Source organism: Heterocephalus glaber, unplaced genomic scaffold (assembly GCF_053883595.1).
Source record: "Heterocephalus glaber isolate CG9 unplaced genomic scaffold, H.glaber_assembly_v1.0 deba00001472, whole genome shotgun sequence".
Taxonomy (NCBI): Eukaryota; Metazoa; Chordata; class Mammalia; order Rodentia; family Bathyergidae; genus Heterocephalus; species Heterocephalus glaber.
This window is the reverse complement of record NW_028258315.1, coordinates 19,140,336-19,156,543: the sequence shown is the minus strand read 5'-3', so window position 1 is coordinate 19,156,543 and position 16,208 is coordinate 19,140,336. Positions and strand designations below refer to the sequence as shown.

General features: G+C 40.0%; 1 pseudogene; it reads left to right on the top strand.

The window, feature by feature from the left end:
• Positions 1–6,761: 6,761 nt before the first annotated feature.
• LOC101708416 (secretogranin-3 pseudogene) lies at positions 6,762–16,166 on the top strand (annotated as a pseudogene).
• The last annotated feature ends 42 nt before the right edge of the window (positions 16,167–16,208 follow it).

Genomic DNA, 16,208 nt, shown 5'->3' with positions numbered 1-16,208 from the left:
ACAGGCCCAGCACCCTCCATGGGCTTGCATGCAAGCTCTGGCTGGTAGTGGTACCAACCCGGGGACCTCCATGTCTTAACTCCCAGCTTTTGCTCTTTCTGTTGTCTTTCATTTGGATCTGTGCCTGTTAGGATTTTGTTTGTTTGTTTGTTTTCTTGATCTGAAAGCTTTAATGTTTTGATTTGCAAGTACATAAAAAATAGGATAGATTCTTCCCATGGAATGTGTCATGATAACCTGTGTTTCATCACTGAGGATCTTTGAAGTGAATCTTTTGCACTGCGTTGACTTGAAGGTGATAGGGAGGGCTGGTCTACCTTTGAGGAAAGTCATTCTCAGCTTCTTATTTGTCAGTGTCCTCTTCTTAAATCAGCAAATAAGTTGTAGAGGTTTCAGCCCATAATCAGCTGGCTCCAAGGGAGGGCAGCATGGTAGAGGTCATGGCAGAGGAGAAAGTATGGCATGACCTCTGTTAGGATTTTGTAATGAAGTTAGCAAGTCTATGTGAATGAGGGGGAAAGAAAGGACAATGTCTGACTGACTGTCAAGTAAATGATACAGATGAACAGTCTTCAAACTGTGTTCTGTGGTACCCTGGGTACCTCAGCCCATCAATAGAGGGTTGTCATGCCTTGCTGCCACGTCTTGCATCTACCAGAACTTTCTTCATACATCTGGTCTCCCTATTGGTTTCTGCAGAATTTTTGTTCTCAGTGAAGAGTTCCATAGCTTTAAAAATAGGAAACCTGCATAGAATGCAGGGTCAGAGGAGGGAGAGACTCTTCTTCTAGGCTTTCAGAAGCCTTGGTACTTAACCTGGATCTTAAAGATGTGTGGAATGTAGATGCTTTTAATGTACCTCCAACCACACTGAGCACGATGAAAACTATTGCCCAGTAGATGCTAGTTGACTTTTTTTGGCCTTCAAACACACACAAGCACATTTTGTGTGTGTGTGTGTGTTTTTAAGGGCTGTTATAACAGCTAGCCATGTTTATTTCTCTGATTCCCACTTCCTGGTTCATTCCATGTCCTTCCTCTTCATACTGTACTGGCATTGCCATTCCCAATGGGGACAGTACAAGGGTACCATTAGCAAGACTGCCCCTTGCCCCAGCACAGACTTCTGTTGATTTGGCTCCTAGTGATGGTGATGGCACTGCAACAGTACTGCTTGTCTGCAGGTGGGCCATATGATGGGGCAGTGGGTTACAGGTGCTGAGTGGTTTAACCACAGCTGATTCTCCCTGATAGAACACCATGACCTTGGACCCATTCACACAGGAAATGGAGGTGCTAATGACCAGCAGCCATCAGTGAATCCTTAGAGCTCTCTACACCTGTAGAAGAGTGAGCCCCAAGGAACAACTTAGAGACTCACAAATAGAGTCCCGAAGGTGCTAATTCCAGCTGCCTTGTTGATTGTAAAGAAGTACAGATGGGCACAGGGTTTTCCTATTCCTTTATAGACTACACCAGACAGAAACAGAGATGGAAGAGAAACTGTGTTTGGGTTACATCGAACCCCATGACTCAGACATCTTACAGCTATAGTGGTGTCAAAGGTCGTGCAATGGCTCCAGTTCTAGTTCAAGTTTTAGTGAGAATTTTTTTTTGGTCTTAATTTGCCTGGAGTCTCAAATTTGACAGTTTTCAAAAATAGCTGAATTCAATTCCATCACATCCACAAAAAATTTCTGTTTTAAGAAAGGTAACAAGCTAAGCTTTATACTCTTCCAGGATGCACCACTACCTTTCTGTGACCCTAAAGGAAATGGAAAGAACTCTCCTTACCTCCTCTCTGTGAGATGGAAAATCAATTCTCTCATTTCTTATGTTAGCATAAAACTCTACCACGGCGGCCAGAGGACTGAACTGTCTACTCATTTAGATTGTAAACAAATAACCTAGTGGCTGGCTACATTATTCTTGATGTGTACCAATTATGGAAAATGAACAGGATAGAATGCAGAGTTCATCAGGGATAAATTGTCACGAATGCTTTCATACACACTAGAGAAATTAATAGCCTTATTTATTTATCTAAATTTATTTTTTCACCTTTTCATTGACAAATGAAAATTGTATATGATTATAGGGTACAACATCACTCACACATATACATGTACCATCAAGTACTTGTTATTCATTGAGTATAATAAGCACTTTAATACATTATCTCATTTTAGGGTGCTAGAGAATGAGTGTCATCAGCACTGTTTTATAAGTGAGGCGACAGGCCTAGGAAACTGAGGAACTTTTCCAGGGTGTCAGCGCTGAGCTCTGAATCCAATCTCAGAAGCCCATGCTGTCAATCAACATGCTCTACCCTTCTATCAAAGGCCTAATCAAATATTGAAACTTCATGGTCTGTAGTTTCCAACAATACATTTTTGATCAAGGAGATAGTGCCTAGAAGAACTTGCATTCTAGAAGGCAATGGATGTGAGTAAACACCTTTTGGTAAGCTAAACTATATTAAAGAACAAATGATGTAATCAAGAAAGATCTTGGTATTGAGCCCACAGGAAGCATTCTGAACATGTTACTTAATGTTTGTCAAAATCATGTTTTAAAACCAAAGATTCAACTTTTCCTTCTTCTAACCATCATGAGGCACTGCAAAGGTATCTTCTTGTAACATCTAAGGGAAGCTATTGTCCTGGGAAATTAATAGTCATTTAACACTGACTGGGGGAAAAAGATAAATATGCCAAGTTTACACTACGTCAAAGATGGGCAGATGCCTCCTTCCTGGAAGTCAGTAGTGGAGAACAAAAAGTCTCCACACTGAGTACCCAGACACATTTGCATTTTGATTTTTGCAATATTTCATGCTCCATTTAACAACTGGACTGCATTAAAATCTATGTTCCAAGGATTTAGGCTCACATCTTTTAGCTGGTAAAATAAATGCATGCGTAAACTTCAGGAACACAAACAGGAAATTGATTTATACTGAGAGGCAACTAAGGATTAAAAAAAAATTCAGGTGTCAGGAAGAGAATTGACATGTGGGAAGAGAACAAGAACAGGATTATAAGGAAAACAGAAAGAATAACAACACGTAGAATAAAGGTTAATAAGTAAGCTGGGTACGTGTTAGCTTCTAAAAATATGAGTCGGTGAAGTTCTGGACTGACTGATAATTAAGGGAATGGATTTGACTCATAGCTTTATCTTTGATGTTTGTGGCTTTGAGAAATGCAATTATTCTGGGCCTCAATTTCTTTATCTGTAAAATGGAGTCATTAAACCACCTACTCAACTGTTTGTCGTTATCAAGATCACCACCATAAAGATTACAAAATGTTATGGAGAAATGCACTTCATAAATATAAGATATACCTTCTTTTTTTTAAGATACACCTCTTATTGAAAGCTACGCTATTTTCACTTTCAGTTTCTTCTAACTAGAGAACGCTAAAGCAATATTGTAGGGCAAATCTGAAGGTACTCATCAAAATTCCCTGTTTTGGATGAATCTTTCCTTCTCTTTTATAACTTCTTATCTGGAATCCATAAGAAATCACAAGTTTATTAGTTACTTGAGGTTTATATATGAAGCTTGAACTGTAACACTTATCTAAATTTAGTGTCTTAAATTTAGGATTTATTTCAAAGCATATGGGTTATGGCAATAGGAAATTGGATATTTTATCTGTGGGCACAATTTTTATGATTAAATTTAGTCATTGTTATTTACAATGTAAATTTAATAAGGGCACTGATGAAGAAGAGGGATGAGAAAATTAATTCATTAGTGTAGGAAAACAGAGGATTGCTAGCCGATTGTTATGCTAACTTAGCATAAGAGTTTTACAATATAGGAAGATTCAGACAACTCCAAGTTCTTCTGGGACTCACAGAAGACTGTTCGAAAACAATAGCAGTCTGCAAATGAGTGTATTTTTCTCACAGATGCTATATGGTGTTTTGCTATTGACTTACTATTTCAAGGGCACAATATTCCCTGAATGGACTGGTGAATACTGTGAGATGGAAATTTCCCAGTGCAGCAGTTACTGTTTAGACCATATCTGCTGCCGTCTTGAAAGGCTCTAGGCTGGGGCATGTGACTCAGGGCTGGCCCTTCACTGCACTGAAGTCACTTTGCCAGTGATTTCTTTACAGGGGACTGAGTCACTTGGGTTCCTCCAATCAGAATGAACCCAGGACTTAAGTAGGAAGTTCCAGGAAGATATTTTTCTCTGGAGATTGCTATCAGAAAGCATGAAATGATCCCAGAATTGCCAGGCACCACCATGTACCACCTAAAATAAAACTCACATTGCAGGAGGCAGAACTAAGATGGAGAAAAATGGAATTTTGAAGATGGTGTTAGAGCCACTAGATCCAGGCTAGATCAATCTGGCACTAGCCCTGAGCTTTTCTGTGCCAAAGGATTTCCTTTTCCTCCTCCTGGGCTTAGAACAATTTGAATTAGTTTTCACATCTTTGCTACCAACACTGAGTTTTGATGTAGAGATACAGATAGAACCCTCAATACCGAGGCAGCAGACATGTAAACTACAGGCAGTCCAGCAGTGCAGTTGAGCGTGAAGGTAGAGATGGGCTCCGGGTGTGATGAGTGTAGAACAGAGACAGACTGGTTCAGTCTGGGCGAGTAAGCCTCCTCAGCTTGGGGAGGGTGACAGTTGGCGACCCGCCTACACTCCTACTGACCATGAGACGTATAATCTCTCTTCCTCATATACTTCAAGCTAATTAATTTTAGGTGGATTTAGTGGTTTGGAAAACATTTCTGGCAACTCCTTTTCTTCTCCAATTTCCCCTAGTCTGTGCATTTCCACTAACTGGTGGATATTGCTGAAGATTGCATAGTCTCAGTCATAGACTAAGCAAGTAAAAATGGCAAGAGGAAAGGTTTTTTTCCCTCTTTAGGAAAGTGGCAGTTGGCATAAAGCCCCCTCCACTGCAAGACTGGGTGGTGAAAATGAAAGAAATAGCTAAAGCAAATACAGTATATTCATTGCACTGTTAAGTATCTCTTATGGATAGAGATACTCTTCAGAGCGATCTATTGAAAAGCATGAGATTCCTAGATTCCTATGGGCCCTGTGCCCTCCTCTGCCCTGGACAGCCCATTCCAACTCTCAGCAACTGCGCGAGTGGAGAACTAGTGCAGGTGTGTTTTGCATTTATAGGGTTTGCTGGATACAGACTGGTAGTAGTGTGTAGTTCATGGTATCGTCAACTGCAGACTGGCAATGAGAGGCAGAATAGTGATGTAGAAAGACTGCATCCTCAGAATCAGACAGGTCTCTTTTGATTTCTTAGTGCACCCAATCAAGATAATTAACTTCTCTGAATGTCGATCTTTGGATTTGTAAAATGAAGATAATAGTATCTCACTCCCAGGTTTTATGTGAAAATTGAGTAAGATCAAGTGCCTAGCTTATTGCCGGCCATATCTGCATCTATTTAAAAATAAATGAATGAACAATACATGATTATAATCAGTGCTCACATTCTGTTTCACTTCTGTGCTCTCTCCAACCCAAATCCAGATTTTATAAATATAAACCAGACCACCACTTCTCCTTCCCCAAGATCAGTGTCCTCCAATTTACTGTTTTCTGTCTGCAAAGCATGAGGGCTAGCATTCCTGCTGGTTCTTACAAAGAAACAGAGACCAAGTTGGGCATATATCCAATGGGGATCATTGGGTGGGGGACAGATTAGAGTGACAGGTGCCCAGGAAAGAAATCCTCTCTAAAAGGTGGGGGGCTGTACTCCAGGCTGCAGTACCTTCACTAGTTGGGTCAGGTGGCAGATTTCATCTCCATTTTCTCCACCACAATGACTGCCACTTCACAGATGCTGCAACACAGCTCAGTGTCCTTGCAGAGTGTCCTGCACTGAGCTCCCTGCCCCAAGGCCTGTGCAAACCCCTTGAAGGCAGGGATCTGATCTTTCATTCATTGCTGCACACTGGGCCTCGACAATGCCTGGCATGCAGGAGACACAATACAGACTTGGGAAGCCCCGTGTAAACAAGTGAATCCAGAGCTCTGACTGCCTTTCCTCCCCCGCCACCCCACACTCCCAAGTACTCTGTCTGGATATCTGAAAACATGGAGGGATGTATTACAAATCTCCTTGGCAGATAATAGAGCTATTCCTCACCCTTCTGTGCTTGGCTACCCAGATTAAGCACACAGAGACCTTAAACAGGCTCTAAAGATGCAGGGAGACACTTTACACAACTCAGAGATTAGACTGGATGGGGGGAGGGTCAAATTGACTTTCTGGTATCCCTTTTGTCAAAGCTAAAAAACACACCAAAAATTTAATTTCCAGATGGAAGTTCTGCTACATTTGTATGTATATTATTAACAAGCTTCTTTAAATTCTTAAGGAAAGAAACTCCTCCCCTTACAAAAAAAAGTGATAACAGCTTCAACAAGATCATTTTGTTTTTCTCTCCAAAGATGTCTGGGGTAGGCAAGGGCTGGTAAGGTGGCACCCAATGGCATCCACACCCAGCCTCTTGGTTGCTTTCTTCTCTGCCATCCTAAACATGTGGCTTCCCTCTTCACCAGGTATCTTCTGAAGCTAAGAGCATCACATGCAGGCTGGTAAAGGAGGACAGCTAAGAGCTTGTTATCTGAGCAGATCCCTATAAAGAGCTTTCCTAGAAGTCCTGTCTGAATCTTCCATTTCCTCTGGTTGGCCATCCACATGGGAATATGGAAATAGGGCCTATACTGAAAGTTTTTAGCTGGGTATGGCGCTTCATGTCTATAGTCCCAGGTATGTGGGAGGCTGAAGCAGGAGGATGGCCCGAGTCACCATAGTGCAACCAAATCTCAAAAAAAACAAAAGGACAACATACTTATGCCTCCCAGTCTCCCAATTACAGAAGTGAGTGAAGAAAAGAATGAATATCCAGCAGCCAATTAGCTGCTTCTGCTGTATTCTTGTATTAGTCAAGATGAGTAACTGAATTTATGAGAATTCCTCTTTTAAGCTTGAGGAATTTGTGGGAAGATTGAAAGAGCAGACATGATGAGGCCTTGCTTCAAGAACCATCTTCCCAGATCCATACCACGGGACTGACCAGCTCGGTTTCCTGCAGCTGCTTCCAGGAACCAGAACCTCTCACTTCCCTGTGCCTGGCTGCCTCCTGATGTGGCTTCGCACCTCTCTCCAAGTTTGGTGGGAGTCTGCAGAACTCCCTTTCTGTGACAAAACCTTAGATGGAGAGGACTGGGGAGTGAAATTTATAGATTTAGAAACTTTAATTTTACGGAAAGTGGCTTAGAATGAATGCTGAGTAAATCAATCTGCAATTTTTTCTCCAATATTTTAACTTGATCATATAATCCACAAATTTGCCATTTTCAGCAATACATATTCATTTCTTTGCAAACCCATTCAATTGTTACTTTCTGAACGTTTATTAGGCATATCCTTTGTGTTGGCCACAACGCTAGATGCTATTCATGCAAAGTTAGGAAGTGAAGGCTTACACTGGAGGTGAAGTTTCAGAGGCCAGGAAGGTGAGGGTCAAAGGTGAAGTGGGTTGTGGAGAACTTGACCTTGTTGGAAGGTGCCTTGTTTTTCTGTTTGCTTTGTTTTGCAGTGCTAGGGGTAGAGCACCCCACACCCTCAGCATGTCCTGCACCACTGAGCTAACCCCCAGCCTGCTGGAAAGCACTTCTCATCATCAGTTAGTTATTTCAATGAAAGACTGAAGTCTCAATGTTGTCAGATCTTCCCAAATGTCAAAAGAAGCCCGAGGTTAAACTTTCATATACATTCTTCACATTCCTAAAACAAAGTTTTAAGCACTAACTGGGTATTAGAATAATGGAGGGAATCTTTTTAAAAACAAATGGGAACTCCACTGTAACCATGAGTGGACATCCAGGGACTCCTAACAGGGACATTCTACAAACACCTGACCAGTCCTCCTCAGGACCGAAAACAAGGTAAGTCAAAGAAACTGTAACAACTAAGAAGAGCCTAAGGGCCCATGACAATTACAAGGTCTGATTGATATCTGCAGTGAATGATTAAATTAAAAAAGATTTATTACAGTAAAAGACACACTATTGTTAATTCCTCTCAAAATACTTCCCCTCTCTTCAAACATACTTATCCCACTGTTCCTTGCCACTCTGAAGCAGTTCTTGAAATCTTCTTTCATCAGTGTCTTTAGTTGCACTGTTGGGGCTGCCTCAATGTCCTGAACCATTCAAAAAATTTACTTTTCATGGTCATTTTTTACTTTGAGGAGGAGCCAGAAGTTGTACAGTACCAGATCTGGTGAATAAGGTGGATGAGGAATGCACTGTAATGTTTTTACAAGCTTGCCTTTCAGTTGAATAGCAGTCAGCAGCAGCAATCACTGTATTTTTTATCACACTTTGTAAACACATTCATGAAAGTGGACTTCCAGGACTGTCTCAGAAAGTGGCAAGAATGTTGGGATAAATGTGTTTGAAGTGAGAGTGAGTATTTTGAGGGGGTTTAGAGCAATGAATCTTTAACTATAATTTTTAAAAAATAATTTAAACATTCACTGTATATTTCAATCTTCCCTTTGTAAATGTGGTATCCTGGATGGGATTCTGGAGCAGAAAAAATCATAAGGAGAAAACTGAGAAAGTCTGAGTTAAATGTGGCATCAGCTAATAATAATGTATAACATTGGTTCAATAATTGTGACAATTGTCACAATTAGTAATATAAGAGAGGAAACGGAATGTGAGATGTATGGAACCATGCTGTTGTATCTTTACAATAATTCTGTAAAACTACAACTGTCCTAAAATTTAGAATGTTTATTAAAATCAAATGTTGATGTCTAGGACCTTCTAGACAAATTAAAGCAACATTGTGAAGAAGGTGGGAGTCAGACACTAACATATTTGGGAAGGCTTTCCAGGTGGTTTTAATGTGTTATTGGGGCTGGGAATCAGTGCTTTACATTCAGCAACCAACTTATATATTTTAAAACACTGGGATGGTAAAACAAAACATCTGTGGGGCCATATGCAGCCTGTCGCCACCAGTTTAGGAATTCTGCTCTATGCTTTCAAGAAAATTATAGTATAGCTAGGGAGAAACATGTGTAATCAAACATGGGGGGAATGACTGAAATCTGAACAGGATATATAAGGAATCCCAAAGAGCCAGCGGGGTGCTGGAGAGAGACAAAAATGTGGTGGTGGTCCATGCAACTGAGGTTATATTCAGGAAACTCCTGATTTTTTCCTGTTGTTCACCTAATTTTTTTTTCCTACACTTCATCAGCTATTGCTGTCACATGGCAGTAGGGTCGGGGAAAGCAAATACAATCTAGTGAAAGAGGAGGATGGATTAGCTTTCTCAAAAAGTGGTCACTGAAGCCTGGCATGATGCACACGCCTATAATTCCAGCATTCTGGGAGGCTGAGGCAGGAGGATCATCAGTTAGAGCTCAGCCTGGACAACTTGTTGATCTAGTGAGTCAAAGTAAATAAAAGTATCAAAGTAAAAAAAAAAATTAAAAATACAAAGGGCTATAGATATAGCTCAGTGCAAAGGCCTTGGATTTAATCCCCAGTACCAAAGGAGGAAAAGTGGTCTTTGACCAGCTAAATTGTGTCACCTGGGGACTTGTTAGAAATGCAGACTCTTAGGCCACATTCCAGAGCTGTTGAATTGGAATTTGGTTTTAGGTGGATGCTGGAGTGATTTATACTCACGTCTACATTTGAGAAGGTCTCGTGTAGAGGAACCCATGTAAATCCGGAAGGGAGATCAGAATACATCCAGCAATAAGAGAAAAGCAAGAGCTCAGCGTGAGTGCAGGGCTGCACTACCAGCTTTGGGGAAGGTGTGGGAAAACCCAGGTAGTTTGGTAGCCGCCAAGAATATTGGGGCACATCCCACACTTCAGGCTTTATTGAGGGGCAATTCATGCCATTATCTCATGCAATAGGGTAAGAGGATGGGTCTGAATCTGTGGGTCCCGGAGGGTGCACAGGTGCCTGCCGCTACTACGAGCACTGAGAACATCCAAGGGCTCCACCAGCCTCAGTGCAGCCTCAGTGCAGGGATGCACAGGGCTGAAGAACTGGGGGACCCAGAAAGGTCCCCGGGCTCACAATGAGGGAATTTCAGAATACGGGGCTTCTCCGCTAGAGATGCCTGAGGCCATGGACTTCTGAGGCTGGTGACATCACATCGGCTAAGTATGTCTAATTCCCAAGCTGGATGAGCCGAATCTCAACAGTTACCAGGTAAGGATGTTCAGAATCCTGGTTAGGCAGGGTACATCTTAGCAAAATTAGGGAGGAAGTGGAGACTCATCTCCCTGCACTGAAGACACATATCTTTCTCCATCTAAGCGTCCTCCTGGGAAGTGCTGGGGTGGGTGAAGTCCCTTGAAAGAGAAGAGATTGTCTCATGAAGAGTTAGAATTTCTGTTTTCCTGAGGAGTTGGCACCTTCCCTATTTTCCTGAAAGTAACGATTTTAAAGCTAAGGAATTTTATTCGTAAATGGGGGAGCTCTTTTTCCAAGGCTCCCATCATCGGCAGGAATTATAATAGAAAACAAACTAGCATCATTTCTGTTGGCATTTCTGAGCAGAAGTGCATGCCTTTCCATCCTATTGCATTGGGAAGTATTGACTGAGACAGGGCCCGCCCAAGAAAGAGAAACTTCATGTGGCGTTTACCGTTTACCATCCGCTGAAACATCCACTTCCTTTGAGCATTTGAGCTGTTACTAAAATCTTCCTGGTAAGTTACCGCCATAAACATTCTTACATAAATCATTTTAAAAATGTGCAGTTCTGGGAGAATGAGATTATATATCCAAATTATGATTATTTAGTCCATACGCAATACAATTTCGTAACATTTTCAAATAGTGCCAGACTGTTTTCTGAGAAGGCATACTACCTTATAGCTTACCAATTATTGTCGTTGTACTTATCCCTGCAGTCCCAACATATTGCATTTTTATAATGTGAATCAATTTTAGCTTGTTAAAGGATGAACTCAAGCACAATAAAATTTTAAAGATTTTATTTGAAAAAATTAGCAATTCATGAATTGGGAGGCACTAGACTCAAAGAGCCTTTGGGCTCTAAGAGTGACTTTGGTAGGAATACGAAGAAAATGTTTGCTTGATTTACAGTTATAAAGTTGCCTTATTTGGTCATCTGAAAAGTCCCTAGATACAGAATAATAACGTTTTTGGCTGCTTCTGATTTGTTGAGTTTAAGTTCTGTCTTTCTTTGATGTGGATATTTACAAAAAAATAGCTCAAGTTACATTTAGCTTATGTTAGCAAATTAGGCAAGACTAAGGTCACCTATATGGCCTAAGTGGCTTTGTCTACTCAGAGCTTCTTCAGGCCTGGTCTCCATTTTAATTTACATTAACTAATTTAAAAGATCATTCCTAGGGCCCAGGATTTAGCTCAGTGGTTCCGCTGTCTGCCTCACAAGTGCAAGGTCCTGAGTTCGATCCCTAGTACCAAAAGAAAAAAAAAAAAGATCATTCCTAGAGGTATTTAAATTTAATTTCCTTAATTAAGGATAAGACTGAATTATGTATATAATGTTTTGCTATATTTTTTCATATTACTTGTTCTTTTCTTTTAATATCTTGACACTAGTGACTGCTTATAGTTTGTGAGGTATGATGTAACAATATAGTGAATATTTAAATTTTAAAATGTTATCATAGTAAAAGACACATCACCATTAATTCCCCTCAAAATACTTCCCCTCACTTCAGATACATTACTTCATTGTTTTGAACTTTTTTTTTTTTTTTTACAAGATCTCATTATGTAATTCATCCTGGTCTTGAACTCACTATGTAGCCCAAGCTGGCCCTGAACACACAGTGATTCTCCTGCCTCAGCTTCCTGAGTGGTTCTTGCCACTTTCTGAAGCAGCTTACATTTATGGCAATTTCTGTCAAACGAAGACATTACTGTGTGTCCTTATCAACCTTTTTCACTGGATCTGGCACTGTGCAACTTCTGGCTCTTCCACAAAGTCAAAATAACCATGAAAGGTAAATATTTTGAATCAGTTCAGAACATCAAGGCAGCCATGACTGTGCAACTAAAGACACTTTGGTAGGAAGAGTTCCAGAACTGCTTTGGAAAGTGGTGAGAATGATGGGATAAATGTGTTCAAATTGAAAGAGTATTTTTAAGGGGAATTAATAGCACTGTGTCTTTTACAGTAGTAATTTTCTTAACTTTAGACATTTACTATATTCAAAGTGAATATAACTTCAAGGCTTCATTGTCTCCATGATAAAATAGAAGATGAAATTTGGCACTGGGTCATGTGGCTTTTTCTCTTCTTACCTCTTCCCGATTCAAGATGCTGGTCTTGTAGTAGCTGGATCCCCTTAGATCTGCGGGTGGGCTCAGTACACAGTGGCATCAACACAATGTTCTGTGTGTTCTTAGCCTTTCTGGAAAATCTGCTTAGTCTGCCCGTCATAGCCACTTCCTGTCCCAACGCTGCTTTCCTAGACACCTAGGACCCTTGCCTTTCTTGTCATTTTGTGGGTTTGGTGTTTACTACACTTCCTAACAAAAGTCTGGCAAATTTTAGGGACATTCAGCATGTTTGTAGGGACTCCAGCAGCTCAGAAAATGCAAGCATGATATTAAATAGGATTAACAACAAAGGAAAACTTGACATACTCCTATTTTAAGGTGAACATTTTAAAGTTATGTGCTAAGTGTGATCGTTACTATGTTTTAAATATACACTATTATATTAAGAAAGAAGAATTTGGGCCGGGGATTTAGCTCAGTGGTTCTGTCGCCTGCCTTGCAAGCTAGAGGAACCGAGTTCAATCCCTGGTACAAAAAAAAAAAAAAAAAAGAAAGAAAATTCAGAGTTTGAATCCAGAAAATATTTGTATTTAATCAAATACTTTCTTTGTACTTTTTCTTATAATTACATGGTTTCTACTCTGTCTCGTTAAGATAATGAATTGTCTTGATAATGTTTTATGCATTATATCAACCTTGCATTCCTGAAATAAATCTTCCTTGATCATCGGTGATAGTTAATTTTTTAAGTGTTTGGGGGTGATTTCATTTTTTTTCCTTTCTTCTTTCTTTTATTTTCTTATTCCATTCCTCCTTCCCAACTTCCCCCTCTTTTCTTCCTTTGTCTCTAGACTGATAATTACAATTTTCTTTTTTTGTCATTGGCCTTAATCTTGGGGAACAAATTCATACTTGACTTGTAAAATCTGTTCAGAAGCATGTTGTCCTTTTTAGTTTTTGGAAATAATTAGTATGTGGTACAATTATTTGTCATTTGAAAGACCTTAAAGTTCAGTAGGGCCTGGTGCCTTTCTCTTCCCCCTTCTGTTTTTCAATCTAATTAGCTTTTTATAATAAGTTTATTATAACATATCACCCCCTGTTTGCTTTTCACTCAGGGTAGACTAACCAGTACAACTGGTGACTATAGATCACTTTCTAGAACATTCTTAGAAAACCTCCAGGAACCTCTGGGGGAGGCTGCCTTGTGGGAGTGAGACCTAAATTTATGCCAGTTTTGTTAGTGCTTATATTTTATATTTCCAAAAGCTTATCTATTTAATTTTGGTTATCAGCTCTTTTATTTATATAATTGAAAATATTTCTCCATTTCAGTGAAATTTTAAAAAGTTGGTATGAATTATAATAGCTTTTTCTTTGCGCCAACTGTCACCAACTTGAATTTTCCTTTTATTTTGATGATTAAGCCTTTAGAAGACTGTCAAAGAAACTATTCCACAGTTTTCTTCCCTATTTTGTTTATTTATGCTGAGTGTATTAGTTCTCCTTTTCCTACTTTTTCTTGGTGCTTTTCTTCCTTTTAAAAAAAGTAGGCAACTTAGAGAATTCATAAAATAAGAAAAATTTTGGCTTAGTCCCACAACCCAGAGACAACTATAGTTATTTTGATGCATTTACTGATGTATTGTTTACATAATTATATGCAAGCCATATGTACAATTTACTTGTATTCATCATCTATGTGTGTTATATGATATGAATATATATACACATTAATATATTTGTATTAGTATGTGTTTGTAGCAATAATGTTTACATTCTGGTGGGGAATTGGCACATGCACATAATGCATCTTAATTTCTTTTTTTCATTCCCTTTCCCTCCCTCCCTCCTTTATCCAGCTCTTGGTTACCTTCCTTTTTCCTTTTTCCTTTTTTTTGTATATGTTTGCAATCTGTAATGTTTACATTCCTCGTGTGGAGTTGGTACATGTACATAACACATTCTTAATTTTAAGAATATATTGGAATTATGCTGTACATCTTATCGGATGCAGGTTATTAAGAGATTCATTTTTCCGGCAAAACACCAGGGAAAGTGACTCCGAAGGCAACAACGCAAAATGGTTTTACCAATGGAGAAAGTGATGAAACCGTATCCAACACGGTGACGTTGGGGAATGGCTTGGAAAGGAGAAGCAAAACCTACATCTAGGAGAACTTCGAGGAGCTCCAGTACTTCCCAAATTTCTGTGCACTGCTGAAAAGCATTGATTCAGAAAAAGAGGCAAAAGAGAAGGAAACACTGATTACCATCATGAAAACTCTGATTGACTTTGTAAAGATAATGGTCAAGTACGGCACAGTCTCTCCCCAGGAAGGTGTTGCCTACCTTGAAAACTTGGATGAAGCAATTGCTCTTCAGACAAAGAACAAACTAGAAAAAAAATGCTACTGACAATAAAAGCAAGCTTTCCCCAGCACCCTCCGAGAAGAGTCATGAGGAGACAGACAGCACCAAGGAGGAGACGGTCAAGATGGAGAAGGGACACGACGCCCGGAAGGACTCCACGAAAGATAGCAGCTCCGGGCCCGGAGGGAAGACAGAGGCCCCGAAAGATGATGACCTTTCAAAGATGAGAGACTTCATCAACCAGCAGGCCGACGCGTACGTGGCCAAGGGCATCCTGGACAAGGAGGAAGCCAGCGCCATCAAGTGCATCTACAGCAGCCTGTGATGCTGGCGGGGACCCGGGAGACCTTCAGGGAGCTCCAGACACCTCTGATCCTGCAGTCAACGTCCTCTCACCCACGGAATTAGAAAGTGCTGAATTTACAGTAGTTAACCTTTTAGAAGTGGGTAAAACATAGCTTTCTTCCCATTAAAAACTACCTGAAAAGAAAAAAAAAAAAAAGAGATTCATTTTTTTTCTCCTGGTGCGAGGATTGAACCCAGAGCCTTCCATATATGTAGGGCATGCTAAACTGGACTCCTTGCCCCTAGTTTTAAATTTTCAAGAACTTTGATATGGTTCTTTGTGAAATTGCATTCCTTTTTGCTTTGAGAATGTAGAATTTAGAATCTCTGTCTCTTTTTTCTTCATAAGAAGACTTTTTTGTGACTTGATTGATACTTTTGATGACTCATTCACTAAGAAAATATATTAACTTCTAGAATTCTGCATGTTTGTTAATTCTACCAATTTACTGTACTAATCAAATCTACACTGTCTTCATTAAGTGTGGATCCCCTTGATTTGTTTTGAGGAACATGACATTTCAAGTTATAATTCTGTTTCTGCCTATTTTTTTTCTTGCATGGTCTCAGGCTCTTGTTTACCATCACATAATGACTTTATTTCACTTTGAGATCAAATGGTGACATAGGAACTCGTACATAGATCAAAGGAGCAGGCCACACCACCACTTCCATAAGCCATGCCAGGATCTGGTCCCAAGTCAGAGATTCCACGTCACCATTTATGCTGTACTTCTTTTACATGTGCAGTGATGCTTAAACATCACAGCAATACTCTCATATTATGCGTATAGGAATCTGAGATACCCTGCCAAGGTCATATACAGGGAAAATATCAGAGCTAGGACTTTAATCTAGGTCAATCTAAACCCAACATCTCAGCTCTTTTTCATGCAATATTGTCTCTGAGTATTGTTATGGCTTGTCTTCTCTCTTGTTTGCTTTGTTATCTTCTCACCATCATGAACTGTTTCTCCTCTGCAATGCTGTTTCTTCTCTGCAATGCCACCCTGCCTTGGAGCCAGCCAATTATGGACTGAAGCCTCTATAAACTGTGAGCTAAATAAAGCTTTCCTCCTTCAACTTTGGGTGTTGGGTATTTTGTCTCAGCAATGAGACAGTAACTAAGGCAAGTATTGTAGTAAGTGCATTTCTTCTCAA